Source organism: Canis lupus, chromosome 4, assembly GCF_003254725.2.
Source record: "Canis lupus dingo isolate Sandy chromosome 4, ASM325472v2, whole genome shotgun sequence".
NCBI lineage: Eukaryota > Metazoa > Chordata > Mammalia > Carnivora > Canidae > Canis > Canis lupus.
This window is the reverse complement of record NC_064246.1, coordinates 55,397,797-55,414,107: the sequence shown is the minus strand read 5'-3', so window position 1 is coordinate 55,414,107 and position 16,311 is coordinate 55,397,797. Positions and strand designations below refer to the sequence as shown.

General features: G+C 42.4%; 1 protein-coding gene across 1 annotated transcript in view; it reads right to left on the bottom strand.

The window, feature by feature from the left end:
* Positions 1-10,698, bottom strand: part of FAXDC2 (fatty acid hydroxylase domain containing 2) — a 28,069-nt gene extending 17,371 nt beyond the window's left edge. Inside the window, exon 1 of the mRNA XM_025434189.3 lies at positions 10,554-10,698. The gene's annotated coding sequence lies outside the window, so the exon portion shown is untranslated. The remainder of the gene's footprint in view (positions 1-10,553) is intronic.
* Between the last annotated feature and the right edge of the window lie 5,613 nt (positions 10,699-16,311).

The window sequence follows — 16,311 nt, the reverse complement described above, 5'->3', positions numbered from 1 at the left end:
CTTTCTTTCTTTCTTTCTTTCTTTCTTTCTTTCTTTCTTTCTCTCTCTCTCTCTCTCTCTTTCTTTCTTTCTTTCTTTCTTTTTTTTTCCTCTAAGTTGCTTGGTTTTTCTGATAGTTTGGGTCTTTGGTATGTGTTCTTGCAACTCCTGGGTGCCCTTCTGAATGCCCTTTTTAATATTGGCCTCTTCCAGTAGCTTCTTGGCATTCCTATTAAGCGTTTTTGTGACAAATTTAAAGTGTTTCTCCATATTTGAAACAATGCTGTGGCTTCTCTGGGAAAGTGGCAGCCTGGGACAGTGGCTGGATTTGGTAGTTGGGTGGTTGGGGGTGGCATGCGCCCTGAGCTGGCAGCCAGCTTGACTTTGTTGAGTACCTCACTGCTTGTTTTATTGTAAAGCTTTAATAATTACAAGTGTGGTGGTAGCACATGAATAGGCAGACATCTATAACAGATTAGAAAGTCCAGAAACAGATGTATATATATAATATACTTATCATATACATACTTCATTTATCCATTCATCTGTTGATGGACATTTGGGCTGTTGCCTCTCTGTGGCTATCATGATAATGCTGCAATAAACATTCGGCACATAGATACATATGGTCTTATATGTATCATACCTCATATGTATATGAATTTAGTATATGATAAAAAGAAATCAATATAAATGGACTTTGAGCTGAGCAGATAGATGCTGAACCTCCCCTATGATAAGAGAAATGTGCATGAAAACTACAATGAGAGATTATTTCTCACACATCAGCATGGCAACGATCCAAAAGTTTGATCACATGCTCTGCTGGTAAGGCTGAAGGGACTTTAAAATTGCATTTGTTCTTGTTCTTTTAAAAATGTCTTTATTGATACATAAATCACATACCATACAATTTACCCATTGAGAGTGTACATTCATTCAGCTTTTAGTATGTTCATACAGTAGTGCATCCATCACCTCAATTGATGTTAGGACATTTTCATTACCCCAAAGGGAAACCCTGCACTCTTTACTCATCAATTTCCAATCCCTGCCTCCATCTACCCCCACTCCAGACCTAGGCAACCAGTCATCCACTTCCTTTCTCTATGGATTTGCCTATTCTGGACATTTCAGATTCATGTGGCCCTTTGTGAGTGGCTTCTTTCACTGAGCATGTTTTCAAGGTTCATCCATGTTGTAGCCAAGTAACATTTGTTTTATTGCCAAGTAACATTCTGTTACATGGATATATATCATATTTTGTTTATCCATTCATCTGTTGATGGGTATTTGGGCTGTTGCCACTCTGTGGCTATCATGATAACACTGTAGTAAACACTCATCCACAAGCTTTGGCACGGACATATTTTTATTGCTCCTGGATGTGTGCTAGGAGTGGAAGTGCTGGGTCCTACCGTAACAACATTGGCCCTTTCTGGGAATGTGAAGTGGTTGCACCACTTTACACTTTCAATAGCAATGTATGAGAGTTCTAATCTTATACCCTCACCAACACTGACTATTGTCCCTATTGAAGAGTGTCAGAAGCTGGCTGAAGAGGAGCATTACAGATCATCTGATCCTGTCCTGTGACGAGGAGGAAGGGACTTAGATAAAGGAGGGCAAGCGACCTGACTTCCCAGGATTTGTAGATGGCATAGCCAGGATCAGGGCCTGGCTTTCAATATCTCTAAGGATATTTTATTCTTTTGTGTTTGATCGTACTTGGTTGTATTATTCTAATGCATGTTTACCAGCTATGACCTTAGGAAATACTGCTTCTCTTTGACCCACATTTCTTATAGATTCTTAGGCTGGAGAAAGGAAGAGGCAGCCGTGCCCTTGAAGTTGCCTTCCAGGGTTTGAGGAGTTAGGACAGCAGAAGGAGGTGATATGCAAGCTGCTTACCATCTCCACAGGGATGACATGATGCAGAAGGGATGCAGTCAGCTCAGAGGAAAAGCTGTCAGGGAGGAATGCTGAGACATTTGATACCCAGTCAGGGAGACAACATATGATTTCAGGAAAGGCATCAGAGGGTTTAGGGTGGTGGTAGTGCAACCCCCATCCCCAGGCAGGAGAACAGATTTCAGCCACTCTAGAGTACCACCACCCCCAACCTCCCCACTCCAGGCCAGCTTCCTTGCCATCCCTGCTCCTTCTTTCAGTTCCCTCTGTTCTAGCCAGCAGAAGGGGAACCTTTTAACAGGCCCATAACTGTGAGTTCTCATGAAAAGCAATGGAAGAGAAGCAATGGATTGGAGCAAAGCCATGCCAATGGCTTTCACTCTGGTTCTGACCTGGGATGGCAGCCAGGATTTCTTTGCTTGCTTGACTGCTAGTGGGTGCTCCGTAGTCATATTCCCCACCACCCAAGCCTTCCAGAAGGCAAGCTGAGCAGGTATTTCACAACAGCAAGTCTCAATCCCAACCTGTGGTAAACATCCCCGCACCACATCTAGGACAAAATGTGTTACTTAATAATCTGGGTTTAAAGGGATTTCCAGGAGCACCTGGGTGGCTCAGTCAGTTAAGTGTCTGTCTTTGGCTCAGGTCGTGATCCCAGGGTCCTGTGATCAAGCCCTGCATCAGGCTCCCTGCTCAGTGGGGAGTCTGCTTCTCCCTCTCCCTCTGCCCCTCCCCCTGGCTTGTGCTCTCTATCAAATGAATAAAAGATTTTTTTAAAAAAGGATTTCCAAAAACTCTCCCTTAAGTAACAATTTTCTCCACCTGCATTGTCTTAAGCAATTCCTGTTGACCCAATTCCAATTTTGCTCCACATCCTCAGTGTGGATAAGGGCCCATTCTGAGAAGCCACCTTTCACACAGTGATAGGATTCTTGGACAAGCCAGGGTCATCTTCAGTCTGGCAGTTTGTTGCCTGGATTCTGAAAAGCACAGATCTTTCATCATCAGGAAGGTAGTGGTGTTAGTACCTTTGGGGCTAAGCCTGTCAAGTGTCTTAATAATAAGGAACCAAGTGTCAAAGGAAGCACCTTCACCTGAGAAAAACTTGGGGATCTCAGTGTCTACGAACCATTGGCAGACAGGTGGAACCTTTCTATCACCTCAGACTTCCCTCCTCAATACTTGATGGAATGTGTGAAAGGCTCCGTTGACCCTGTTGAGATAACCATCCCTTTTGGAGAAGGAAACAGAAGGATTTGGGGTTTATTTGTTAAGCTTCCAGGATTGCCATACCATGGGAACTTTACTTAGAAGGCAGAGTTTCATCCTAGCTTTTTCCCCACTTAGCATCACCATTGTCTTTACCAAGAGCTCATGAAGTTAATGCCATATGATCTCTGATCTTTAGAAGCTTATCTGTTCCTTCTAGGAACATTTATGAAGAACTTACTTCATGCAAGGAACCCTGGAGATACAAGGATAAATAAGAAACTCTCAGTTTAAGATTTTATCTGTCTGATAGAGCACGCTCATGCAGTGGGGAGAGGTAGAGGGAGAGGGAGGAGCAGACTCCTCACTGAGCAAGGAGCCTGATGTGGGATTGGATCACAGGATCCTAATATCATGACCTGAGCTGAAGGCAAATTACTTAACCAACTGAGCCAGCAATGGCACCTAGAAACTCTCAGTTTAGATACATAAATCCATCATTCCATCCATAAATCCATCAAGGAATGATGGATTTTAGTTAGATCATACTTAAAAAAAAATCAAGATAGATGTCACATAATTAAGACATATAGATCAATGGAACAGAATAGAAGACTTGGAAATGAACCCACAATTATATGGTCAGTTAATCTTCAACAAAGCAAGAAAGAATAGACAATGGGAGAAAGACTGTCTCATCAACAAACAGTGTTGGGAAAACTGGACAGCTACGTGCAAAAGAATGAAACTGGACCACTGTCTTACACTATACACAAAAATAAACTCAAAATGGATTAAAGACCTAAGTTTGAGACCTGAAACCATAAAAGTCCTTGAAGAAAGCACAGGTAGTAATTTCTCAGAGATTGGCTGTAGCAACTTTTTTCTAGATGTCTCCTGAGACCAGGGAAACAAAAGCAAAAAAATACTATTGAGACTACATCAATATGAAAAGCTTCTGCACAGTGAAGGAAACAATCAACAAAACTAAAACTTACGGAATTGGAGATGATATTTGCAAATGACATATCTGATAAAGGGTTAGTATCCAAAGTGTATAAAGAACTTATGGGCAGCCAGGGTGGCTCAGCGGTTTAGCGCCGCCTTTGGCCTGCGGCATGGTCCTGGGGACCCAGGGTTGAGTCCCACGTCAGGCTCTCTGTATGATGCCTGCTTCTCCCTCTGCCTGTGTCTCTGCCTTTCTTCTCTCTCTCTGGGTCTCTCATAAATAAATTAAAAAAATATTTTTAAAAAGAACTTCTAAAACTTAATGCTCCCCAAATAAATAATCCAATTAAAAATAGGCAGAAAGGGCATGTGGATGGCTCAGTAGTTGAGCTCTACCTTTGGCTCAGGTTGTGATCCTAGGGTCCTGGGATCGAGTCCTGCATCAGGCTCCTGTGGGGAGCCTGCTTCTCCCTCTGCCTATGCGTCTGCCCCTCTCTGTGTGTCTCTCATGGATAAATAAAATCTTTAAAAAATAAAAATAAATAAAAATATGCAAAAGACCTGAAACCATAAAAGTCCTTGAAGAAAGCACAGGTAGTAATGCCTTCAGTTCAGGTCATGATATTAGGATCCTGGGATCCAATCCCACATCAGGCTCCTTGCTCAGTGAGGAGTCTGCTCCTCCCTCTCCCTCTACCTCTCCCCACTGCGTGAGCGTGCTCTATCAGACAGATAAAATCTTAAACTGAGAGTTTCTCATTTATCCTTGTATCTCCAGGGTTCCTTGCACGAAGGTATAGGCAGGAATGTGGTGAAAGGGGACCCTTCGTGCACTGTCAACGGGAACACAAACTGGTGCAGCCACTCTGGTAAACAGCATGGAGGAGGTTCCTTAAAAAGTTAAAAATAGAATTATCCTATGATCCAGCAAATGCACTACTAGGTATTTTCCCAAAGAATACAAAGCACTAATTCAAGGGGATATATGCACCCTGATGTTTATAGCAGCATTATACATAATAGCCAAATTATGGAAGCAGTCCAAGTATCTTTCGATTGATGAATGGATAAAGAAGATGGGTGGGTGTGTGTTCATGTGTGTATAAATTTATATATACATGGAATATATATACCACATTACCACATATATATAGATACATGACACACATATGTACTTATACACATACATGTATACACACATATATGTGTGTATATATACACATGTACACAATAGAATATTCAGCCAAAGAAAGGAATGAAATATTGCCATTTGCAATGACATGGATGGAGCTAGAGAGTATAATGCTAAGTGAAAAAAGTCAGAGAAAGACAACTACCATATGATTTCACTCATATGTGGAATTTAAGAAACAAAACAAACAAGTGAAGGGGAAAATAGAGAGGTGGCAAACCAAGAAATACACCCTTAGCTATAAAGAACAAACTGATGGTTATCCAAGGGAAGGTGGGGGTGGGGAGATGGGTGAAACAGGTGATAGGGATGAAGGAGGGCACCTGTTGTGATGAGCACCGGTCTACAGAAGTGCTGAATCAGTACATAGTACATCTGACCCTAATATTATGGGTATGTTAACTAATTGGAATTTAAATAAAAACTTAAAAAAATCAATATAGATGTATGAATCTACTACATGACTATCAAAAGCTGCCACTGAAGATATTCCCTACTCCATTATTTAATTCTCCAAAAGAAGCAATGTATTTTGTATTAGGGTACAGGTGCGAAATTCTTATAAAGATTAGTGTACAGTTTTCCTCTTTGGAAGAAGTGGTATGCTTTTTTTGTAAAATGCAAAAAAATTTAGGCAATCCATTATGGTCTCTCCCCCCTGCCTTTTTTCTCAAAGCTAAGCTTAATGCTCAATAATTACACTTTGGAGGATTTTTTTCTATTATACAGCCCTATATAAAAAATGATATATATATAAAGATGTTCAGTGTGACACTTTTTAATCTCTAAGGATTAGAAACAAATTAAATATCCATCAATAGCGACTGGTTAAATAAATTACGGTACATCCAGTAGTGAAACATTTTTCAGCCAGTAAAGGAATAAGGCAACTTTGTGTGTACTCTCCAGAAGTATTGCGTGAACAAAACAATGTGTGGAACATATGTGTGTGTGTGTGCATGCTGTTTATGTATGCATAGGATAATATATAGAATATCAGACTATTGCAGGAAGAATATCTAAGAAACTGGTTACAGTGGCAGCTTCTGGTGAGGTGAACTGGGCCACTGCGGGACAAAGTAGAAGGAAAGCTATCTTTTTACTATAGTGCCTTTTTCTGCCTTTTGAATTTTGTACCATGAGTAAATTTTACCTATTCAGAAAATTACAGAACTGTTCAAAATTTTAAAAATAAATTCAATGCCCATTCACAGGAAATATTAAAGATTTGTAATTAGCTCTCTCTATAACTAGCTTTCTACTTCTCTAAATCAGATTAATTTCAACTCCTTTGAGAAGTCTTTGTTTCCCCTGAAACTGTAGGCCAATTTTTCCATGTTCATTCTTCAGGATAGAAAGATCCATAGCTTTCATTAGATTATTAAAGGTAACTCTGATTAAGAACTAGTGCCCTGTCTCTTCTTTTATATTTATTTATTTATTTATTTATTTATTTATTTATTTATTTATTTATTTATGTTAACAACTTTCCATGTTCCCAAAGAAAAGCAATGGTGGTAAAATATCTGGTTCTTTTCTCTTTGGATTACAACTTAAAACAGAATGGAAGGTATTTACTGAGTGCCGGATGGTTTCTGATCAGTTTTTACTTATTTGCAGTTGTATATCTCCTTGATTGGAAGCTGCTTCAAACTCTTTTGAGATGGAGACTGGCTATAGAGTATCAATAAACAGAACCAGATATTAAAATTTAAAGCAAGAAATAAGAGAGACTAAGATGCTGGCTTGAATGATTAGGGACTGATATCTAAGTTGGACCTGAGAACCCTCGGCTCCAGGTAAACCTGGCCAAAGGAAAGGTGACTGTTTACTTTCTGGTGGTACGAAGGCCCCTTTGGCTACAGGAGCCATGGCATTTGTCTGTTCAAACCTGATGTCACTGGAGGCAATGAAGCATTTCCTAATATTTGTTCTTTGGCTAAGGTAATACACCCACATACTCTCTAAGAATATTTACCTAGGTGGCTGACTCCTCTAAGCTGCGCAACCCTATAGACTGCTGAATATTTTATGCCACAGCAGCTTGTTTTTTGTGCCTCTCTACCCACTGGCAGACATGTTTTCAGTTTTAAGTGGACAGAGTCCATCAAAAGGTTCTAGGAGAGACCCCAAACATGGCAGGCAGATGTGTCTTCAACCACAGAGGTTGAAGGTGAACTACATTGATTGCTAATGGGAGTGCTTGCATTAGAAATTTTGGCAAACAAAAACAACAGCGATTAACATTTAATATGTTAAGGTGCTATAATCATTACATTTTTATTGTGTTTTCTCCTCTGACCTTTTCCTCTACCTTTGGCAGTGTCCTATCTAATGACTAGATATTATCTCAGAGCCCTTCAATTCAGATGCTACTGTTTTCCATCAGAAGACATGGAGGCATAGAAATGTTCAATGTTCAGGGGATCCCTGGGTGGCTCAGCAGTTTAGCGCCTGCCTTCGGCCCAGGGCATGATCCTGGAGTCCTGGGATCAAGTCCCACATCGGGCTCCCTGTGTGGAGCCTGCTTCTCCCTCTGCCTGTGTCTCTGCCTCTTTCTCTCTCTCTGTATTTCATGGATAAATAAAATATTTTTTTTTAAAGAAAGAAATGTTCAATATTCAGCTTCAAATTACCCAGCTATTTAGTGGCAGAACTTGATTTCAGTGCTTGGTATACTAACTGAGTCTGCAAAAAGTATAGAATGTGCTGGTGTTGATGAATGCAGGGTGGGCATTAGGATTGTGAAGGAACACACAAGAATGAGCTCAGCCTCTATTAGCTGTGAATAATGGATTAGATAGTGTGTGTGTGCGTGCACACAAGTGTGCAGGTGTTTTAATACTGAAGGGAAAACAGAACATGTTTTCTCTAAAATATGAGTCATTTTTTCAAGAAACACTTATTGTATGCCAGATACAGTGGTAGCTACAAGGGATACAAAGATGAATAGGACATGCTTCTTGCCCTATTTAATAAAGTAATCCTATATAGCTTTGATTTTCCAAATGAGAAAGTATGAAGGAGGAGAATATGAAATTGCATTTATGATGGGAATGCATCTAGGGAAGAGAAAGAAAGGCACTAGAGGTAAATAGTCTAATATTTTGTTACAATGAATTGATTCCCCTTTAAAGGGAATTTGATACCTATTGTGAGATTATCCAAATTAGATACTTTTTAAGTATGGTTCTTTTGAGAGCAGGTGATTCTGACTATGTAAGCTTGTTACTGAACAATCCCCAGTCTACGAAAATGATACATGATACGGTAAGGCTTACAGCTGATGTTCATGACCTTGAGAATCTGAATATGGAACAGAGGAATAGGGTGAAGGTGGGAGGAGTAGAGACAGTTTAATTTTAAGTTTTGTCTGCAGCCTGAGTCTTTCAGATTTTCTTTTCTTTTTTTTTTTTTTTAAAGATTTTATTTATTTATTCATGATAGTCACAGAGAGAGAGAGAGAGGCAGAGACACAGGCAGAGGGAGAAGCAGGCTCCATGCACCGGGAGCCCGATGTGGGATTCGATCCCGGGTCTCCAGGATCGCACCCTGGGCCAAAGGCAGGCGCCAAACCGCTGCGCCACCCAGGGATCCCTCTTTCAGATTTTCTTTCAGATTCTAGGTCCCTGAATATTCTGCATGGTTGAGGAGTGTCCCTTTTATAGGTATAAGTGACATCATCTTTATATATGACTGTCTACTGTTTCTTTGTAAACATCTTATGAAATTAGTAGAATTATTTATTTACTTTTGGAGGAGAAAAAAAGGCAAAAAAAAAGACCTCACTGATCATCTAGCCTACCTCTTCTATTTCATAAGCAAAGAATATAGGCCTCAAATAACAGAAGTGACTTATTTCAAACTCTTCAGTTTCTGGAAAAATCCAGGCTTCCCGAGACTTCGCTGGGTGCTGCAGGTGTGTTTGAAAGAGCACAAATTCTCTTTCATTAGTGGGGAGCAACGCTGGGAGAGGGCTACTGACAGGAGGACTGGAACTCCCATTACTTCAGCCTCTGCTCTCAGGCTGTTCGTCTTCTTGGAAAAAATTGAGCAGTCTGCCTTTGGAGCTGAGGACACTGACCTGAAATGTAGTTACACAGCTTAAAGCCTCTGGTGAGGAAGATTCTGAGGAGCTGCTGTGACCACGGTATGCATACAAGTAAGACTTTTATAGACGAAAAGGTACTCATTCAAGAGGATGAAATGCCTGAAGGAAAGGTGAAACTCCATGCCCCAAAGACCCTGGATTGTTCTAGCAATGTTCGCTTCACTGCTTTTGCTGCAGGATACGGGTACCCTTTGAGAAGTGACTGTCCTGCTTGGTTGTCTGCCTGTGAAACTGAGGCTGCCTGTTGGTTTACTGTGAGATCCACAGGACCAGGCACGAGCCTGCCATGTAGCAGATATTCAGGAAGTAGCTGCTGAATAAGTGAAGGAAGAGGAATTGAAGAAAAATCTTTGTTTTTTGCCCTTAGGAGGTGTCCAACACTTGCTTTGAATGTATCAGCACCTTTCCCTGGTACTAAGGCCTCTCTGTTCTAAGCATTTAGAGCATTTGTTTTACCAAATTGATTTCAGAATCTTGATTATCTCAATCTGAAAAACGTAGTTGGAATTGCACACGAAGCTGAAGCAAACCACAGTCTGTATCCTGTCTTGCTTGCCTAAAGCCCCAAAGGGCCTGTAGGTGCATCTGAAAACCACCACCTTTATCCCTCATCCCCATCTACCCAGTGCCTGCATCCCCTCACCCAGCAAGCTTTTTGAAGGTCCTTTCTAGGAACTACCAAACTGCTAGTAATCCTGAAAACAATGGTAAATCTTAGTATTTTGCAACGGGACAGCTTTGACACGGTTGTTCATCTCCGGCTCACACGTTGATCTCGGGACTCTACAGTTTTAAGACAGTTAAAACGGGCTGGGTGCCTCCCAAGGCGATTCTGGAAGTTGCTTCCCGACAGACAGACTTCCCACCGGATTTTCCTCTTTCAGAACTCTGACTTGAGAGCGTCTCGCGTATTCACAGCGTCGTGAAGCCAAACCCCGTCCATCGGACAGGACTTACTGTCAATTGCTAGAAAAACAAGACTACAGAGGAGGGGGTGGCCCCCAAGGCAGAGTCCGCAGCCTTCGCGGGCGGCGCGGACCAGAGGCCCCGAGGAGCCGGCGCAGGACGTGGTTCGGGGCGCCCCTGCCGGGTCGTGCGAGCGGGGGAGGAGGCGGGGAGCAGAGGGGAGAAGCACGGCCTGGCGGTCGCTGGGGGGGCTCGGGCGCCCGCGGCCCCCAGCTCCCGCCCGCAGCGCCCACTCACCTGCGCAGCGCCCCGCGTCCCCGCTGCTGCGAGGTCCCCGCCGCGGCCCAGGCTCCTCTCCTCCCGGCGGCCGCCCCGACCAGCGCGCGGGGAGGGGAGGCTGGGCCCGGCTCCTCCGGTTACGGAGCAGTCACTGGCCCCGGCAGGCACGTGACGGGAGGAAAGTTTGTGTTTGCGTGCACTGGAGAGGGGCGGCTCCTCGAGGCCCAGAGGAAGGCGTTTGGCCACATTCCGGGCTTTTTCCTCCCCTTTTTAAAAACTTCCTTCCTTCAGGGGCGCCTGGGTGGCTCCATCCACAAGGGGTCCGGTCAGGTCGTGATCTTAGGGTCCTGGAGGCTCAGGGCTCAGTGGGGAGGCGGCTTGTGCATTTCTGGATTCCCTCTTTCCCCCTCTGCCTCTGCTCCCCAGCCCCCAGCCCCATTCTTGTGCTCTCTCTCCCCCCTCTCAAATAAATCAATAAATCTTGAAAATAAAAAATGAGGGGCAGCCCGGGTGGCACAGCGGTTTAGCACCGCCTGCAGCCCAAGGTGTGATCCTGGAGACCCGGGATCGAGTCCTACCTACATCAGGCTCCCGGCATGGAGCCTGCTTCTCCCTCTGCCTGTGTCTCTGCCTCTCTCTCTGCATCTCTCTGTGTCTCTCATGAATAAATAAATAAAATATTTAAAAAATAAATAAAAATAAAAAATGAAAACTTGGGGCAGCCCGGGTGGCTCAGCGGTTTAGCGCCGCCTTCAGCCCAGGGCGTGATCCTGGAGACCCGGGATCGAGACCCACATCGGGCTCCCTGCATGGAGCCTGCTTCTCCCTCTGCCTGTGTCTCTGCCTCTCTCTCTCTCTGTGCCTCTCATGAATAAATAAATAAAATTTAAAAAAAAAAAAAAAAAAAAAATGAAAACTTCCTTCGTCTTCCCCAGCTTAAACTGTTGCTCTCCTGTATGAGGCAGGTGCATTCAAAGATGTGGCTTTCAAAAATAAATTAATTAATTAAAAGCGGGGCCCCCGTCTGCCTCAGTGAATGGAGCCTGCGACTCTTGATATCAGGGTGATGAGTTCAAGCCCCACCTTGGGCAAAGATATTAATTTAAAATAAATAAATAAAAGATGTGGATATCAGATACTGTGTAAGGTGGAAGGTGGGCCATCCAAGCGGGTAAAAAGGTTGCAGGGACCAGAGGATCTCATTTTCTCATTTTTAAAATTGCTTCTGTTGCTACTGAGGACAGGCAACCGAGGAAAGTTGCATCAACTATTACTGAGTCTAGGGCAGCCCGGTGGCTCAGCGGTTTAGCAGGCTTTCAGCCCAGGGCCTGATCCTGGGGACCTGGGATCAAGTCCCACGTCAGGCGCCCTGCATGGAGCCTGCTTCTCCCTCTGACGTGTGTCTCTGCTGCACTCTCTCTCTCTCTCTCTCTCTCTGTCTCTCATTAATAAAAACAACCAAAAACTTATTACTGAGTCTAGATACAAGAATCTAGATGGAGGTCAAGTGTACCTGTTGATCGAAGCAGGTAACAGGATACAGGATCCATAACATGAAATGGTGAGCATCTTTGAAATAGAACTGAGCTTTATTTGTAAATTTCTAAAAATTACTATTAGTTTTTTAAAATTTTATTTGTTTGACAGAGAGAGAGAACACTGAGTGGGGCAGAGGGAGAAGCACACTCCCCATTGTGCAGGAAGCCTGACATGAGGCTTGATCCCAGGACCCTGGGATCAGCACCTGAGTCAAAGGCAGACAGACGCTTAACTGACTGAGCCACCCAGGCAGCCCTAAAAATTATTTTTGAAGTTAATATGTGCAACTGACATAAAATACAAAAAAATTAAAAAATGCATGGTAAAAGCCTTTTTTCCCTCTTCCCCAGTCAGCTAATTTTCCCAAGTGACACCCCTGTGACCAGTGTTTTATATGTCCATCCAGAGCTTGTCTATATAAATACAAACAAGCATGTCTCCCCACTCTTTCTTAGAAATAGCACACTATATATGCTTATTCTGCTCCTTGGTTTTTTTCACTTAGCAGGTAAACAGGGAAATTGTTCTGTATAGTTCCTTTAAGAGATAACACATTCTTCTTAATGGCTGCACACTGTCCCATTACCTATATGTGTCATTATTTGGCAAAAAAAGGACCATGTATTAGTTATCCTTACCTGCCTAATTCCTGGCACAATGCAAGGAATTATGCATTGTGCCAGGAAACATGCTTGCTCACAAAATAATTACATTTTGTAAACCTTGTTCATGTTTTCCCTCCTCTCTCCTTTTGGAAGTACCAGTACTTTTTTTTTTTCAATATTCCAGATATTTATATAATATACATATTCCCCAGCAGACCAAGTCTGTCTTGTGCACTGATCAAATCTTGCTCCTTGATCCAATGTCCATCTTAATCTAGTTCCTCTCATATAATATTATTCCCCACTACTTCCTATTTTCTAATGCTCTGAGTATCACTCTCACATATAAACATGTGTCGATCACTTACTATGTGCAAAAACATTTTTTTAAATTTTCTGTTATCCCTACCTCTATGTCATTGCTCATAGACTTTCCCACCCAGATATTCCTTCCTGATCCTGCCCACTATTCTACTTCTGGTTCTTTTTTTTCTGAACATTTTTAGCTTATGTGGTCAGTGCTTCCCCAGAATAGCATGCAATCTTTTTCTGTAATCATTTCAAGTAGGAGCTTTATGCATTTCCATGGTGTAACTCTGGCACATAGCAGGTCCTCAGCACAGCCTGCATAAATGAGAATCTCTTTCTGGTCCTCCTGGGTTTTCTTTCCATCCTGTCTTTGAGGAATTGCTCGGCTTTCTTGTTATCTCAAGGTCATGTAAGACATCTCCCTCCTGGAGGCACCTGCGTGGCTCAGTGGTGGAGCATCTGTCTTCGGCTCAGGGCATGATCCCGTGATCCTGGGATCAAGTCACGCATCAGGCTTCCCGTGGGGAACCTGCTTCTCCCTCTGCCTATGTCTCTGTCTTTCTGTGTCTCTAATGAATAAACAAATTTTAAAAAAATTTTAAAAAAGAAAAAGACATCCCCCTCCTGGCTGTTCTCCTTTAAAGGAAGTGCTCTTGAAGAGAGGTCCAAACATCCTGGAAGAAGGTTCAAACTGAGGACTGCCATCCACGAACTTTATGACCTTGGCTTCTCTGAGTCTGTTTCCGTACCTGTAAAATGAATGAATTGGCTTAGTGGATCTCTGAGGCCCCTCCCAGTTCTAATGTCTGATGATGTGGAGTTGAAACTTAGGAGTGCGTTTACCAATTTTTCTGGAATACATCCTCTATCCCATCCCTCAAATAAGCACATCTAGTTAGAAACTTCAGAGATATTCAAAAGCTTTTGTGTGCCATTTCTCCTAGAACATTACAGAATGTTACAGAAGTTCAAAAGAAGATTCTCAATTCTGGTCATATAAAAAAAGATCACTGAGATTTTTGAGATCTGGCTATAACACCAGGGATACTGGCTTTGTCGCATGAATGCACAGGGAAAGGGAGAGAGACTGAGAGAAAAGAACTTTAGAACTGACTGGAGGGTCCCAAAGGATAAGTTCTACTCTTATCTGCATTAATGTGCTTAACTGCTGTCTTTCATTGGTCTGCATTTCTGTTTGCCTAGCTCTGTATAGGCAGAGATCAACCTCCTTCTTTATAAAGAACTGAATATTCAGTTAGCAGCCTTGAAGAGTTTCACAGTAACAATAATCAATAATCAAAAGGATGTGGTAGCAAATAATTCTCAGAATCACCTAGCAAAATTATCTAAATTGTTAACTAATTCCACAGGTGATACATTCACCATGCCTGGAAGAAGCTTTCTTTTCTTACCAAATTTAGTGTAATTCAAATAAAAAAATTAAAATGTCTCTGACTCCACTCCACTCTCCATCCACAGAAGTCAAAAGTGATCTTTATAGGGGCACCTGGATGGCTCAGTCGGATGAGAGGCTGCCTTGGGCTCAGGTCATGGTCCTAGGGTCCTGGGATTGGGTTCCCTGTTCCACGGGGAGTCTGCTTCTTCCTCTTCCTCTGCTTGCCGCTCCCCCTGCTTGTAGTCCCTGTCAAATAAATGAACAAAATCTTTTTTTAAAAAGGTGATCTTTATATATATATATTATATATATATATTATATTTAAAGATTTATTTATTTATTTGAGAGAGTGAAAGAGTGCTAGTGGGATTGGGGAGGGACAGAGGAAGAGGAGGGAGAGAAGCAGACTCTCCACTCAGTGGGGAGTCCAATCAGGGGCTCAATCCCAGAACCCTGAGATCTTGACTTGAGCTGAAATCTAGAGTCAGACACTTAACCCACTGAGCCACCCAGGTGCCCCTCAAAGTGATCTTTAAAACCTAAATCCAGGGCAGCCCTGGTGGCTCAGTGGTTTAAAACGCACCACCTTCAGCCCAGGGCGTGATCCTGGAGACCCGGGATCGAGTCCCATGTCGGGCTCCCTGCATGGACCCTGCTTCTCCCTCTGCCTGTGTCTCTGCCTTTCTCTCTGTGTCTCTCATGAATAAATAAATAAAATCTTAAAAAAAAAAAACAAAAAAACTAAATCCAATCGGGTTGTTCCTGTGAGTTAAAAATCCTCCGGGTTTCCAGGTGCACTTTGAATAAAGTTCAATTTTAAAGTCTCCCAGGCCTTGTTTCACCTGACCTCTGCTCTCCTTTCCAGCCTCCTCTTGGGCCTCACTGCCTCTGGTCCCCCTCTTGGTGGCTGCCCTGGCCTCCTTTTACTGCTTCTAACATGCAAAACTCATTTCTTATCCTCTGCCTGAAATTTATTGTTCCCAACTTTTAAAGCCTGCCTCTGTTTCTCTTTCTCTGATTAGGTCCTTCTTGTCCTGGACCTACATGCTACCTTCTCAAAGAGGCATTCTTTGACCTCTTACTCATTTCCCTTATTTTCCCTCAATCCAATTATTCTCTGTCACTTTACCTCATTAGTTTCTTTCATGATGGCTATCACCAGTTCTCATCATCCTTTTATTTCCTACTTGAATGCTTGTTTACTTGTTTTACTGTCAGTCTCTGCCACCAAATGTTAAGCTCTGCGAGGGCAGCTTCCAACATCAACAAAGGACACTGCACACAGCAAATAGACCATAAAGATAGCCCCCTGGATGAACACCTAATCTCATACTGGACTGGGAATCAAAAGGCTCAAGTCCTGGTCCTATCTCTGGGAAGTGAGTGACCTTATTTAATTATTTTCTGTTAAATTAGGGAAATGGATTAGTTAGAACATCTTTATGGACCTCCACAGATTCGAAAACTTAAAGGTCTATGATTATTATTGGTAGATTTTACAGTTTTGTTACTTTAGTAGACTTTGAGGGAGAAGGAAAATCCAGGAAAATCAAATGAAGTATGAATAAAATAGATTTGATATCTATTTCTAGATAAAAGAGACAACTCTGATCTCTGATGTCTAATCTCATCAAAGAACAGTTTTTTTTTTTTTTAGGTTGAAATCGAAATATCAAAGCAATATAAAATGCTTAGTCATGAAATATGACATTTGCTTTATATTTAGGGGAAGTCTGATGATCTTGATAATTTCCAAGAGTCAGGAGGGTTTTCTATTATGTAAACAAAGTAAGGACAACACACTTCAAAAGCAGGGAGTTAACCCCATCTGTACCAAGGAGAAAAGCCAGCTGGGGGTATTCTTCATTTGAATTTAAAGGTAAATGTATAATCTCCTAAAAGACATTATACAAAGCGTCAGAACTTG